The sequence below is a fragment of the Gallus gallus genome, chromosome 14 (assembly GCF_016699485.2).
Source record: "Gallus gallus isolate bGalGal1 chromosome 14, bGalGal1.mat.broiler.GRCg7b, whole genome shotgun sequence".
NCBI classification, from domain to species: Eukaryota; Metazoa; Chordata; class Aves; order Galliformes; family Phasianidae; genus Gallus; species Gallus gallus.
Window position 1 is genome coordinate 10242822 of NC_052545.1, and position 14821 is coordinate 10257642.

The following is a 14821-nucleotide window of genomic DNA, read 5'->3' on the forward strand; positions in this document are numbered from 1 at the left end:
GACTGAAGGGATGTTGGAGGATGAGCTGCTTTTCCAGCCCCACGTCAGTGTCTCTGCTGCCACACCAGGCTCGTAACGCACCTACGATGATAACGTCTGTGCTGGGCTGAGCGCTCTCCTTTATCTGCTCAGTTATTCAGGTCATCAGCATTGCTGCTTCTAAGCTCAAAAGAGAGGAAACACTGTTCTCACCCATTTATGTGAGCACTGCCTTCCTGGCCCCATCAGTGCTCAGACACTGCAGCATGGATTTTGCTTTAGAAACCTGACAGCCCAAGTCAGGCCTCTTTCTAATCTCACCATTCCCCTTGGAAAGCAAATGCATCTCTTTTGAGACCTCAGAGAGCATTCAGCCCAGACTCTTGGCTTTCACTGGTCGTGGATACTTTGAAAGACTAACTCCTGTTAATTAGAAAAGGATAAACAAACTCAGATCTTGCAAGTGCAGCTCTTATACTGACCAGTTCCAAAGGGGAAGGGGATTTGGAAGGTGGTTTGCCAGACATGTTTCTGAACCGTCACTTGAATTAAAACAGACCCCATTCATTTTACGTGCCTTCTGAAAGCTACATTCCCAGTGAAAAGAAAGTAACATATTGATAACAGCATGCTCTGCCACAAGAGAGAATTGAGAATCACCCACGCGTTGCCTCGAAAACAAACAACCCCCAAACAATTGATCAGTCACTGCTAGTATAGAGACAGTCTATTACGGAGAAAAATACAGGTGGAAAAAGATCATCAGGGATGTGCAAATACCTTTATTTAAATTCAAGCAAATCAAAGTAAGCTTAGCTCCCATAAAGGGGAACAATGGATTACGGATGCATTTCTTTCAGGTCTTGGCAGAAAGAGAACACATTTCCAGGCTACGGGAACCAGAAAATGGAGTCATTTCCCTGCCAAGGCTGGGATTTCTGAGATGGCTTAACCTGTCTGCCAGGAAACGTGGAAGTGCATCAGAGACTTTTGTATAAATTGTTGCTTTGGCTCCCTGCATGTAATCTGAACACAGCCCCACGACTGAGCTCTTTATCCAAGCGCCCCGGGAGCACCACAATGCGAGCATCCGCGGGACACTGCGCGGCACTGCCAGCAACACAATGGGCCACAGTCAGCCCTAGAAACTTTCACTGGGTATGTGAAAGGCTTAGCTAAGAACAAAATGGGCCAGTTTGCAGAGCAGCCTATGGAAAAGACAAGGACGAAAAACCATCTACCTATAGAAGGTTGTGGAAAACAGAGAGCAAGACCACCTCACCCCATGCACTACAGCTGTGCGTGCAGACGGCCGTACTCCGAGGAGAGGCTGACTGGTGTGCACAGCGTGCAGCGCCTGGCACAGTGCAGTCCTGACCTCAAGCAAACCCTGTCCTGAGTGAAGAAAGCCATCAGGCAGACCTTCACCACTGGAGGTAAGAAAAATGCCTGCTGAGGGTGGTCACGATGCCTTTTGTTTTTGGAATGTTCATTTCCTTTTTTTTTGCTGTGGCATGCAATACAACGTCTAATTTCAGTTCAGTCTGCCCACTGCCTATCTTCATTGCTTTGGGAATATTCATGACAGATCTCTAACTCAGAGAAAGTATCAATTTCAAACGGCAAAACCAGACCACGGTTTCTAACTAATGCTACTGCTTTCTGACTGACTGACATTTCTGCCAAGGAGTCAAAATATTACAAAATACCTCAATTAGAAAGGAATAATGACAGGAATTCATTGGGTATCACCTCCCAGCTGTGCTGTGGCAGTGCCTGAAGCTGGGGCAGCCCCACCTCTGCTCACAGAGGCCCCGAGGCTCCACCGCCAGCACCAGATGTGGGCACACACCATGCACTGTGCCAGAGACTTCCCATAAACATTAGGAATCATTTTGCCACAACATCTTTCAGCTTAATTTCCAAAGGAAAATATTCCATGTTTTTAAGATTTGGGGTAAAAATCCATCTCTACTAAATTTTAGGATCTGTGGTACACTGTCCAGAAGTTAGAGACACTGCAGTTCACCATCCAGCTTTCAGAACCCAGGACACCGATTTGTCTCTCTACTGCTATAGGAGAGGATGTTTTATAGGGTTGTTTCTATTATAACCACTTCCCCTTCCCTTGTCTCTGCATTAATGGCTGAATTGCCACACAGAGTATTCAGATATAAGTAACAGAATCTGCAAACCAGCAGTATCTCAATTGTCTGTCCCTGTTATTAAAAGCTGAAACTTTTTTGCTGTTGCTTTTAACAAAACATATTTTGCCCAAGTTTGCAAGTTGAGTTCAGCTCCAACAGGCATTAAAAGATAATAATTCCGCTCTTTCATTTCTAACATAGTTCTAATGTAATCCCCTTCTTAAATCTCTTCTTTTGTTAAAAACTGTATGGGAAAAGCATTCCAAATGATCTGGGTTGTGTTACACAATTCCTGATCTGTAGGACCATTTTACCCTCTCACCGACTGCTCTGATTTAAGCTGAAGCTCTGCAGCGCTCCCTGGGTTGCTCTGCTTGCAGTGGCTGAAAAGCCTTCTGTGCTGGCAGTGACTTGAAGACTTCTTAGCCTCTTCCTAAGTCCAGTTCTTTGAGGAACTGGCTGGCTCCGAGAGCCTTAAAGTTGAGAGCCTTTTGTAGCTCTTCTGGAGGGAAACATATTCCATTTATGCAACAAGCTGTGTAGGTACCCTGTAATGCCTGCTGGTATCCAAACATCCTGCGTGGGAAACTCTGATGCAGTTGTTGAAGAATATGATTAACATAGGATGACACAAACATGTATACATGGTCTAGAATCCTTCCATATATGCATCGTCTGGAGTAACTGCATGAGTTACTTGTCTGTGAACAGAATGGCATTGGAGACTGAGCTTGGAATTCCAAAAAGCACTCTTCTGCTTAGGTCTCCACAAGCACAACATCTTATCCTAACATTTAATACTATCAGAAAGCAATGATATATACATTTTAAAGTATTGTTCCCCCTTGCCATGACCCCACCGCTCTTTTTCTTCCTAATGCACTTTGTCCTAAAACCACTAAAATGACTTATCCTAACTTAAAAATTTATCATGTTTTTTGCCTTCAAACATCTTCAGATTTGATTGCAGCAAGACTTACTGTGAGTAGTCATTTATTTCTGATTCAGGTGTAGTGCTTCTTTAAATGCTTACCTGATAGACCCTTACCCTTCCCTCAGACACCTGCCTCGATTTCTGCTGCTCTTGACTCTAACCGTAAGCCACCGCAGTCAACAAGTGGAAGCTGTGACCAGATGTTAGAATGAAGACAGAAGAACTGACTGCCCTGCTACCACCATGCTTTCCCTTTCTATCCCCATGTGCACATTGCTATGTATTTTTTCCTTGTTGGCACTAACACTGATGACATGCAGCTCAGCTTGCTCAGAGAAATTTATTTAATATGGCAAGGCTGGTTTGAAGCTGGACCAGAGAACTGACCCAGCTGATCACTCTGCTATATGAAGTCTAATTCTGGTACAGGAGAGGAGGTTTAATCCATTTCTGAAACTGCTGCTAATTTCAGAACACATGAAATCTCTGTAAATAAATATTATTGAAGTTACATAGAGAGAATAATTTCTGAGTTGAAGACAGTAACGAAGAGTTACCTTAAATTTCACTGCTAAGAAAGCCATTGAAAGAGTGGTATGGATTATCTCATATCCCTAAATTACTGGAATTATTATTATTATTTTTAATAATAGTAAATCAATATAAAACAAGACTATGGGTATAAATGGAATTAAGGGATATTTAACACCTTGTATTCAGTCAGGAAAAGAAACCACACAGTCTGACAATTTTTTAGCCTTACTATTTTCAGTCCTATATTTTTTTTCCCAGCAACATGGATGTAACTGAACAATATATGACATTAGCTGGTGAATGCTTGTACTTTAGCGTGGGCAGATGATGTACAGCGACTTCCCTTCCTTGGGCTCTAATCCATCTCCACCTCTGCAATCTCAGAAACATGAAACCCCCAAAAGTTATAGCACTAAAGTTAATGTGAGGAGAAAACAGGTTATTCACTTTAGCTGAAAGAACGGGATCCCTGATGAGAAATCACAAGTCAGCAATTTCTGGGATGACTTCCAAAGGCACAAATAGGTGCTAAGGCTCAGAGTCACAGAAAATCAAAGGTAGTTTGATAGCTTAATTGCAACACTTTATTTAAACAGTGACAGTCCCACTAAGCTGACTTACACACAGCTCTGACCACCATTTTCACGCATATCTTAATCACGACATGCCAAATGAAGGGGTACCATTTAGTTCCTTCATCTCTTTTGAGAAGATCCTGCATTCCCTGTTTGAGAACAGGACTTTTAAAAATAATGGGTGGGGATAACAAACAAAAAACACCATGAGAACAAAACAACTCCTCCCCCCACACCCCCAGCCAAATCTGCCATGCCTGGCTAACAATAAAGGCATCATTTGTTTTGGTTCAAACAAATTCCTTTCTGAAAGCTGTACCTTACACAAAGAGACTCCTTTCAAATATGCAATTAAATATTGCTTCCCTGAACAGAAGCGGCCACATAGAGCATGATGTCAACGCATCCCTACAAGATTTCTCCAAGAGTTCAGCAGAATAATTAGCTTTGGTACTGTTGCACAGTAGTTTTTATCTATCAGAGCTTTATCTTGCCTTCTCTCAGTGGTAAGTCTAAGAGAAATCCTGAACATTTGCCTCATGGGTCTAATCATCTTATTGACGCTCAAAGCGTTTAAATGTGATCTGCAGCTCCTTCACTCTTTGACATTCCAGTTCTTAAAAAAAGTCAGATATTTTGGCAGGTGCTTAGCTCAGACTTGTTCTTTAGGCTATGAGGCTTTTGCCTGTCTAATTAGCTGTGGCAAAAAGCTGAGAATGTTGACAATCTGGGGATGTGAGGTAATAAAAAATAGATTATTTACCGGCAGCAAATTAAGCCCTCTAAGAACCAGTGTGATGAGTTGTGCCCCTCTGACAATTCCCTCTAGCAGACAGATACTACTGTCTCCATCTGTCTATCAGTGCAAAGTGTACCTGATGGCATGTTTGTAATCTATTTTCCCATGCAAAAGACTTGGCTCACCAAAGCCTTCAGAGACTAAAGAAAGAAACCTTTCTGGAGACAGGAAGCAAAATCTGTGTGCCTTCAAAGATGACTTTCCCAGTTTTCTCTGGAACAGTGCAAATAATTGGCCAGTGGCACCTAACTCTGTTTACTAAGGTGGGAACCGGAGGAGCTGGGGGAATATCATGGAGAAGATCCTCCCGGAAGCTATGTTAAGGCATATGGAAGAAAGGGAGGTGATGTGGGATAACCAGCATGGCTTCACCAAGGTCAGGTCCTGCCAGACCAACCCTGTTGCTTTTTCTGATGTCATAACTGTGTCAGTAGACAAGGGAAGAGCCACTGATGTCATCTATCTGGACTTCAGTAAGGCCTTTGACAAGGTCCCCCATAACATTCTTCTCTCCAAACTGGAAAGATATGGATTTAATGGGTGGAATGTTCCATGGATGAGGAACTAGTTGCAAGATCGTACCCAGAGACTGGTGGTTAGTGGCTGAATGTCTGGATGGAGATGCCAGATGAAGGGGTACCATAGCTAAATCCTTGCAGAGAAGGACAAGAAAACAAACTGCAGTTTCTCCCATCCAGGTAATAGGCTAAGAGTATCAGAAATCTCATGAGTGTGATTATCGTCAAGAGGCTGTCAGTTCAATTTCAGAGATCAAAGATGATATAGCAATGTTCTGTAACTCTGTTCTTTTAAGCAAAGTGTAATCACCAGGTAGATACAACTTAGCTTAACAGGCTTCAGGAAAAGATTGAACATTTCTGTGGACTAGAACATCTAAAACAGTAAACAACACTGCTTATAAAAAGCCCAGTCCTATATATGAGTGGATTATGGCCCATGAAAATTAATGTAAGACTTCCCATTGACTACTGTAAGCTTTGGGCTGGGTGCTAATGGATGTCAAGAAGAAACTTTATATACAGGTTATCCATAACATCCTGTTAGCTGAGCTTACTGCACTTCAGATCACTTTGTCCTTTTAGTCAAAAGACCTGAAGGGAGAGAAAACTTGATTTACTGAACTGTGAACAGAAAGAATAATAGAATCACAGAATGGGTTGGGTTGGAAGGGACCTCAAAGATTACCAAGTTCCACCCCCCCGCTGCAGGCAGGGGTGCCAACAACTAAATCAGGAATCATATCAGGTCGCACAGGGCTGCATTCAACCTGGCCCTGAACTGCTCCAAGGATTGGGCATCCACAACTTCTCCGGGCAGCACCTCACCATTCTCTCAGTGAAAATGTTCCCCTAAATATCCAATCTAATTTCCCCCTCTTTTAGTTTAAAACCATTCCCCCCCCTCCTATCACCACCTACCCGAACAAAAAGTTGATTTCCTTCTAGCTTATAAGCTCCATTTTTAAGTACTGGAAGAAACAAATTCCATTTAATAAGTGGTATTTTGTAAGATATTTGCCGAAATAAATTTCACTGAATCCACCGTCTCACTGGTGATCAGTTAGTAGCAACTGCTCAAATGCACAGGGAACAAGGGAGCACAGAAATCTTTGATTTTCAGCTTTTCCTTCCTGAAAATACTGGAAGAGACTTGAAATGTTAACTTTGCAGTAATACAATTAAGTTGAAAAGAACTTAGGGAGCTGACTGTGTTTCATAAGGCTTTTAAAACAAATACAGGTAATGGACTTGGCAGCTTTTTAGAAAGCTTTTACATCATGGAAGAAAAGAAAAAAAAAAGAAAAGAGAAGAACCCTTCTCCTATGTGCAGTTCAGAGAGAAAGCGTATTCCCAATACCTGACACTAAGTTTCACTACACTGTTGAAGCCACACACTGAAGAAAATTAACTGCCAGGGGGATTTTACCAATAAATAATTGAGTACAACTTTCAAGAAGGGTCAAGGCTGATACATTTTTCCCTGCAACTATAATGGTGTGCTGTTCTAAACACTTAGACTACTACTGCATGTGAGACATCACCAAACCTTGACGGAGGAGGCAAAGATAGGGTGTGTAGAACAAATCTGAAACTAAAGAAAATAAAAGGAGAAAAGAAAGGAAAGAAGTTGTGGTTTTGTTCTGGCTTTCTATATTGAGCATGTTCATATGTTCCTATTACCTTCTGAACCTACTGACCCACCTGATCTTTATTTTATATTTGAGAGCTATGTGGCTACCAGATCAAGTTCTATTAGATCTGCAACCACAGGTGTCTTCACTGTGGAAAGGGACCTTGCTAAGGGGAAACTGCTGCATGACACACCATTTACTAGGCACAAAAGAGTGCATATACAAGGGGAAGGAGTAGAAGGCGGGCAGAAGAGAGGGAGGCCAACCCCAAGCGCAATGAAACCTTGAGAAGGAGCTCACGTTATCTCAGACACCAAAAAATCCAACTAATGAGATATAAACCTATTGAAAAGCAGGCTCCATTAGTTGCACCGCTCACAGAACTCCATGTTTACCATTTTGGGGGGGGAAAATGATCTGAAATGGATTCATATTACAAATACAGCTTCTTCTTAAAGCTACTGGATACAGTTACAGCCATCATGCATTTAGTGGAGTAGGTATTCACTAATCAGGACACCAAACAAAAAGGTACACCATTTTAAACTGCAGCAGAAGTGCTTGAAATTACCTATGGGAGAAAAGTCCTGGCTGGAGCTGACTGTCTGAGCTCGCTGTAGAGGTTCGGTACTGATGCTCCAAAAAACCTCAGATGAATGGCTGGGATGTCACAGGCAGAGAAGCTGTTCCCTGAGCTCCTGTTAATGCAGGGGACTTTGAATCCAGCAAAAGGTAAGCAGCAATAACTTCATTATCAAGGCTCCTATCTCAATTTAGGCCTATTTAAAACAGGTTTTCTTGTTTCAAATATGCTGCCTGATCATTTCACCGGGTGCCTTTCTTATCTGCTTTACCAAAAGCAATGAGTGAGAACAGCAGCTCCTGAAGAGTTATTTGAGATCCTACAGGATCTGAAAGCTTGTCTCTGTAAGGAGCTTATTCTGCCACTCCTGCAGAACGCTGGCTGCCCAGAGAACCCAAGACTGCAGACTGCTGCAGGGACTCCTTGTATGTAAAAAGAGGGAAGCACACATTGGTGGAGGTTTTTGGGTGGAGGTGCTCTGGAAGAAGCATTTGAGTTTTCCTAACTTGGCACTACATGAACCATCACAGCTCTTTCTTTTTTTTTTTTTTTTTTTTTTGGCAATTCCTTGGTAACTTTTAGATGCAAACTGCTCATACACACCTCTACTTTCGCTCCTGCAGTCGAAGTGGGTTCCTGGCCTGGTGCTGGAGAGCAGTGCTCCCTGAGATGCAGCTGTCCTGTTTGCAGGCTTAGTTGCAGCCGTACCTTCCTTGCCATTGCAGTTGGCGTAATGTACCTTGGCACACAAACATCAACAGGTGCGATGCAGCCAGGAGCACTGTGTAGCACAGTGTGGTGTGAATTAGTACCCTGTTTCAGACAGGAAAAGGATTAAGAAAAAGGCAGAAAAACAGTTGATAATGACAGTAACTAAATTAGTCAGTAGGAGACAAAGTTGCCACCTTAAATCTTGGGAACTTTTTCATTTCCCTGTGTGCTTTGATGAGGGAGTACAACTGAAGTCAGCTTTGCATAGGGCCGGGAGGGTTTTAAAGCACTTTTGAGCCAGTGAGATGCTACAGACAGCAAATGCAATGTGTAGCATTCTCTTTCCACGCTCCTTCTCCTACCCCCACCTTTGGGAAACATTAAACCACAGCACAAAGAATTTCTAAGCAACTGAAGTGCTGCTCAAACAACAACCACCAAAAACACAGACATACTTCTCGAAGGGATTTTGAAAGACAGACTCTGAATTTGAATGGAAAATGTCTCTAAATCCTTTAAGCTGCTTTGAAAATCTCAGCCTCCATGATATGGTTTACTTCTAAAATTATAGCATTGTTCTGAAAACAACCAGAAGACAACCCTACCTGAAAGAATGGCAGACTGAAAAAGCCAGAATTCTGCTGCAGTGTGCTTGTTTGTGCTTTTTCGTGCTTTTTCTTTAAGCATAGAGTCAATTTATTTAAGGGCAGGCTGAATGCGAGTCTGTCCTTTCAGTACAGGAACCACTTTGGAGCGGCAGCATCAGGCCCCAGGCAGTACTCAGATAAGCACCACAATAAAGGGAGGTTCTTGGGGAGCAAAGCTCACAGCAGAGATTTAAGCTGGGCTCAAATGAATGGCTGTGATAGTCTGAAGCACCTGCAACTACATAGGAGGCTCTGGATTTGGAAAGAAACTTTATTGTCAGAAGATTATGTCACTACTTAAGACAATTTATAGCAAAACTAAGCACTACAGCAGGGATTCAAACGTGAACAAAAAAATTCACATGAGCGTTCTTACTTATACAGATGCCTTCTGCAATGGCACAGTGAACTGCAGCTCTCACTCATCATATACTGGAATATAGCACACATATAACATGTCCCTACATCTCTTTGCATTTTATATTCTGCTGGGGTATGCATCTCACCATCCTGGCACTAAAATCTCATCTTAATATTGCATGCTTCTCAGAAATAAGTTCATTATTTTTTGAAAGAAAAGGGGCAAAAAAAAGAAAGGCAGCCAAGTGTTATACAGAGGGTGATGCTGAGGACGTCTTTATAAGTAATCTGGAGTGTGAAATAACCAGGGTGTTTAGTATTAAAAATGTAAATTCCCTAGAGGTGATCGAGAACAGTACAAAGAGAGATTTAAGCTTCACTTGTGTTGGAGGATTTATTAGTTCTTGAAAAGAAGATTTCAAAGAAACCAGTAATGAATGAGGGAATAATTACATACTGAGTTTGCAGAGAATAAACTAATTATAAAAATACGGTATGTTATAGGCCATCTGCCCCCCCCATAAGAACTGAATTGTCAAATTACTGAGCCAGAGATGACACATTATAATTATACTGTTACTATGCAAGATTTAATACAAAATCTAACAACATTTTGCAATAACACCCATTTCTCTTTGTTGTTTGAAAATGAGAGTCATTATATGCTATCATGAGATTTGACACTGCTTGTCAGTATTCCAGCGTGTCAGGATAACTGCATAACCCATCTTTTCGGAATGGGAAAAGCAAGTGACAAATCCAACCGAGGGATATTTCACTGCCAACACGGGAAATAAGTGAGTTTCACTATCACTGGGAGCACAGAGTAATCACTTAATAATCTAAACCAAATTATTTAATTCTATGAATAGGTGCATAGACACTCAACAGAATGCATCAAAGCAACAATGTGTCCCAAACAATTTCTCCTTGCCTTTGGGCTTTCTTTTATTAATCAAAAACAGAGATAAAACAGGCTGTGTTTCCCTTCAGCCTTAGTGTTAAAGTCTTTCCTCTGAGAATACTCAGTTAAAACCTATTTTAATATCTAATTTAGACACAATCACAAAAAGCCCCACCATCCTGGTTGGCTGAGAAGCGTGAGCCCCTCCTGGAAATAAAGGTGCTTGGAACCTGGTTCACTTCCAGCTATTAGCAGTGGTATATCATAGCTAGGAATTAAATGATTCAAAATGGTGAAGCCTTTATTTTACGCTGCACTAATTTTGTCTGTTACTTACAGGTCCTTCTTCACTTTTCACGACTCCTTGTGAAGCTGCGTGCAGTAATTTCATAAACTTTGTGAGATTCAGTGCCAAAGCTCATCCAGCATGTAATTTAGCTGTAGTACCGTTTTCTTCAGGACTTTTTCCTCAGAAGACTTTCATTTGCTATTGGTGAGTTTGGGCTTTCCTGAAAAACAAAAAAGAGAATCATCAGGTAATCTATACCATTGGTAATGGCAAAAACAGTATTAAAAGGGAAAAAAAAACACAACAAAAAAGCACAGAAAGCCAAAGGGAGTGTTTTCCTGTTTTCTCTGCTGATGGCAAGTGTCTGTGCCATGACTGCAGGCACCATCTTCTCAGATGAAATTGTGCCTTTGTTTGGAAGCTCTGTCTAGCCATGTGCCTGCCATCACCTCACAGCCGTTGTTCACATGTGCTGTGGACCTAGCAAAGCTCTCAGCGTCAGCTGGGCAAGGAAGCCTGTCAAAGACAGCAGGATCCTCGTGAGCTTACACTAGAGTGGCTCACAAGCATTTAAACTCCAAAACCTGAAGAAAATCACAAACCAAACCATTTTTTTTTTAAGCTGGTTTTGGTGCCCTGAAAATCTAGTTCCAATCTTGTGGGCCAGATAACATTGTGAGAATGTTTCCAATTGCTTTGTTGGTCTTGGGGTAAGAAGCAACCAGCTATGGGTGAGGGAGAGAAAGAAATGGGACGTGAGGATATTTTTAAGCGCTGTAGTTCTAACACTAAACTACATCCTACTACAGCTAAGAGTCTGCTTCATCATCCTTCCTCCTCTCTCACCAGTGATTTAAAATAGTCATTTCTATTTCCATAATGTTTCTGTAGCAACTACCAAAACTGCTTACAAAGGGGAAAAAATTGAGAAGAGATTAAGGTAATATTTCAATTCTTGATGTAAAAAAGTGCAGGGAGAATCTCCTTCAAGCAAAAGGTTTTAACATATTAAAAACAAACAAAAACCAACCAACCAACAAGCGAACAAACCAACCAACCACCAAAAAAACAACCACAAAAGCCAGGAAAGCAATAGATGGTAAAAGACAGAACATTCAAAGCTTTCAATTGTAGTCATAATATCCTTCTGGCTTGAGATGTCCACATATGATTACAGCTTCCTCTTTGCCCAGGACACTCTAAATCTGGATTCAGTTCTTATTTACACCAACTTCAAATTAAGGATTTAAAAGCTACTTAATAAAGCTGACACTTAGATGAGACAAACCGAAGACAAGTGTTGAAGAATATACTAAGATTTAGTATGACACGTATTATAAATGAAGTTACATTTTCTCCCAGTAATTTTGTTTCAGAAGCAATTCTTGAAAAACTCCTGTGCTTTCCTAAACTCTGAAACACCAGCTCTGCTTCCAGTACAATTAAATAAACTGGTGTATTTCTGGGCAAGGAGATATGAAGCCGCCACTGCTTTCAAAGAGGTAAGAATCTCCCAGAAGCACACAGCATTCAGACTGGCTTTGCTCATTCAACTCATCTCCCAGGTGGGAAAGCAGACCGCATCTGCAGAGATCAACCCCCCCCACTAAACAACATGCTGCATACTCAGCTTACTGAGTTAAATTCACACTCCAAGTCTTGCTCGCACCGGTGGATACATAGCCCTGTCCTTACAGGGCAGTAGGCAGCATTCTGTTTGGTTTATGCTGTGGGTCTCTGAATCAAATGCGCCATCCCTGTTAGATGGAATCAGCTGGTAATTACTTTTTAAACTACTGAAGTTGTCCTCAGAAGGGTATTTTTTGCGCTTAGGTGAACTGCCCTTTAAAATTAGTATCCAATAACACAGCTACACAGATTGTCCTGGAGCTGATGTCCAGCCCAAATGTCCACTACTCCAGAAAAAAATTTCCTGTGGTCTGCATCCTACCCTCAGCACATTTTGCACATAGGACGTGTCTGAAGTCTGCAAGTTTGCACATGTGAATAGCAAACCAATGTCATCAACTGAACACAGCCCAAGCTGAGATTAATTGAAAAGCAAACAAACAGCCAGAAAAACCCTGAAGAGAGATTTTCCCCATCTCAGTATATTAGAAGAGGGATTACTACTGACAGCAACTTGAGAGAAGAAGAAATAAAGGACAGTGAAGGGGGAAGTAGTTTGCAGCATTCAATCAGTATGCAGCCTCAGACTCTTAATTTGCAAAAGCTCTGCTATAGACGACATTCGAGCACTGCTGATAGCCACTTTGCTTCCAATGACTGTAGCTACTGCAGACGCAGTGTAATGACTTCTGTAGTTGTGGAAAGATTTCCTCAGATGAAAGAGTTATGTCAAAACTTTGTTTCCCCTCTCATTGTTTGGTAAGACAGCATACACGAAGTAGAATCCACTTTGGTGTGGTATGCATTGGCCAGTATACGTGCACACTTTTTGGGATGCAATGCATGTTTAGCTTGTTTAATTTAGCTTTACCTCTCTTGGTGCATTCCAAAGAAAAAAGCACACAGTGACTTAAATCGCATTACCTCTGTCTCCCTGTGACCCACCTATGAGGTCCCATGACTCAAGCACAACCCTCTCCTTCATCACTACTCCAGCCCCAGCAGCAGGGCTGTAGGGCATCTCCCACAGGGCTGCATTAGCTGAGGCTTGGCAGAGAGGCAGGAATGGGATCGAAGCTCCAGCCACTGCTCGTCCACTCTTGATCAAATAGAGAGGACACCTGGCTGACTTCCTAAAAGAAGCACAGTGCCTAGTTAGCCCCTGGTACAGAAGGGTGCCAAGGAATGCTGTATTTCCTGGCACAGGAATAGAGCAGATCCTGCTGACCACAGAAAAAAGCAATAGCCACTGTACTAACACAGGTTCAGGTAATCTCTATCTGTCTTTTCAGTTAGACAATATGAAGTCTTCCAACAAGTTTACTCAGTACAGCCCCAAATAGAGACCTACTGAAAATGACCAAGTCCTGGAGCCATGAAATGCAAGCAATGGGTCCCAGCCCTGCTGACAGTCACTGGGAGAATCACTCTGCTAAGTTAACCAAACCCAGACAGAATACACACTCAGAGCCAGTGCTCTGTACCTCCCCTTGGCACAGGGGATGCACTGTGGACCCCAGGTCACTGCATTTCTCTGCCTTTCTGCCCCAGTCAGTGTAACAAGTGTCATCTTCTGGTGCAAATCCCAGGCAACTGCTACCAGCATCACTTCAACCTTGAAATGTCTGCTTAAAATGCTGCTCTTCCTCCGAGTAAAATCATTTTGATCAGATTCTGTCCTCTGCATTTCTCATCTCTCTCTGAACTGAAATGTGAAACATTTTAAACAATAAAAATCACTGTACTGGAAAGCTGCACTGTTTACTTTTTTGTATGCTGCATACAAGTGTACAGCAGACCTTTAGGAGTTCTAAATTCATTCTGACCTTCTTTGTCAGTTATTTACTTTGGGCCTTGAGGAAATGCTTAGCTAAAATGGCCTTTTTCCCTTTCAGAAATCTAATCTTCCAGAAAAATTCCACTGGACAGCAGGTTTTGTAATGGAATTACTGTAGTTAATTCCTATCACAGCAGTTCCTTAATGAAAGGCTGGAAGAAAGTCAACAGGTACTGTATTCTGCAAAAGGTGCTGTAAATATGAGTGCCTCAGTACAGAAAGGTGTGTCATCCTCCCATCAAGATAATTAACGGTCTCTCGAGTCAGGCAATTAAAGGTTGCAATAATAATCTATAAGATATCTCCCTTTGTTTCCCAATTAAAACTTTTCAGACTAATTAAAAACATGGTTGTGTCATGCAGTGTGGTGGTTTCCAACCGGCACAATAAAATAATGGGTCTCAGCCAGAGAAGATAAACGCCTGAAAAAAAATTACCCATTTAGCACCATCTTATGTCAACGTTGATATATGAAGTTCTGTTTCGTGTAGAGGAGGAAACCGTCTTTTCTTTAAGGTACTCCTGCAGTGGCTTTCATGGGAGCTGAGAGCCTCACCTTGTTCTTGCTCTTTAGGGAGACCTTTATACTGCAAGTCCTGTAACCAGGAGCCAAGTGCTTGGGTCCAGAGAGCAAATGAGCCCAAAGTAATGTCAATTATATGAAAAAGGAGAGAAAGATTAATTAAAACTTTCCAGAAATCTCTTCAATATCATTGTCTGACGTGCTTCCTATCAGCAGAC

General features: G+C 41.9%; 1 protein-coding gene across 5 annotated transcripts in view; it reads right to left on the bottom strand.

The window, feature by feature from the left end:
* The window catches only part of METTL22 (methyltransferase like 22), a 660197-nt gene that overhangs the window by 122302 nt on the left and 523074 nt on the right, over window positions 1–14821 (bottom strand). For 4 of the 5 annotated variants that reach the window (XM_046900661.1, XM_046900659.1, XM_040647408.2 and 1 more), the window contains 2 exons: window positions 10663–10834; window positions 8307–8516 (listed from right to left, as the gene is read on the bottom strand). The gene's annotated coding sequence lies outside the window, so the exon portion shown is untranslated. The remainder of the gene's footprint in view (window positions 1–8306; window positions 8517–10662; window positions 10835–14821) is intronic. The other variant, XM_046900663.1, reaches the window with a different exon arrangement.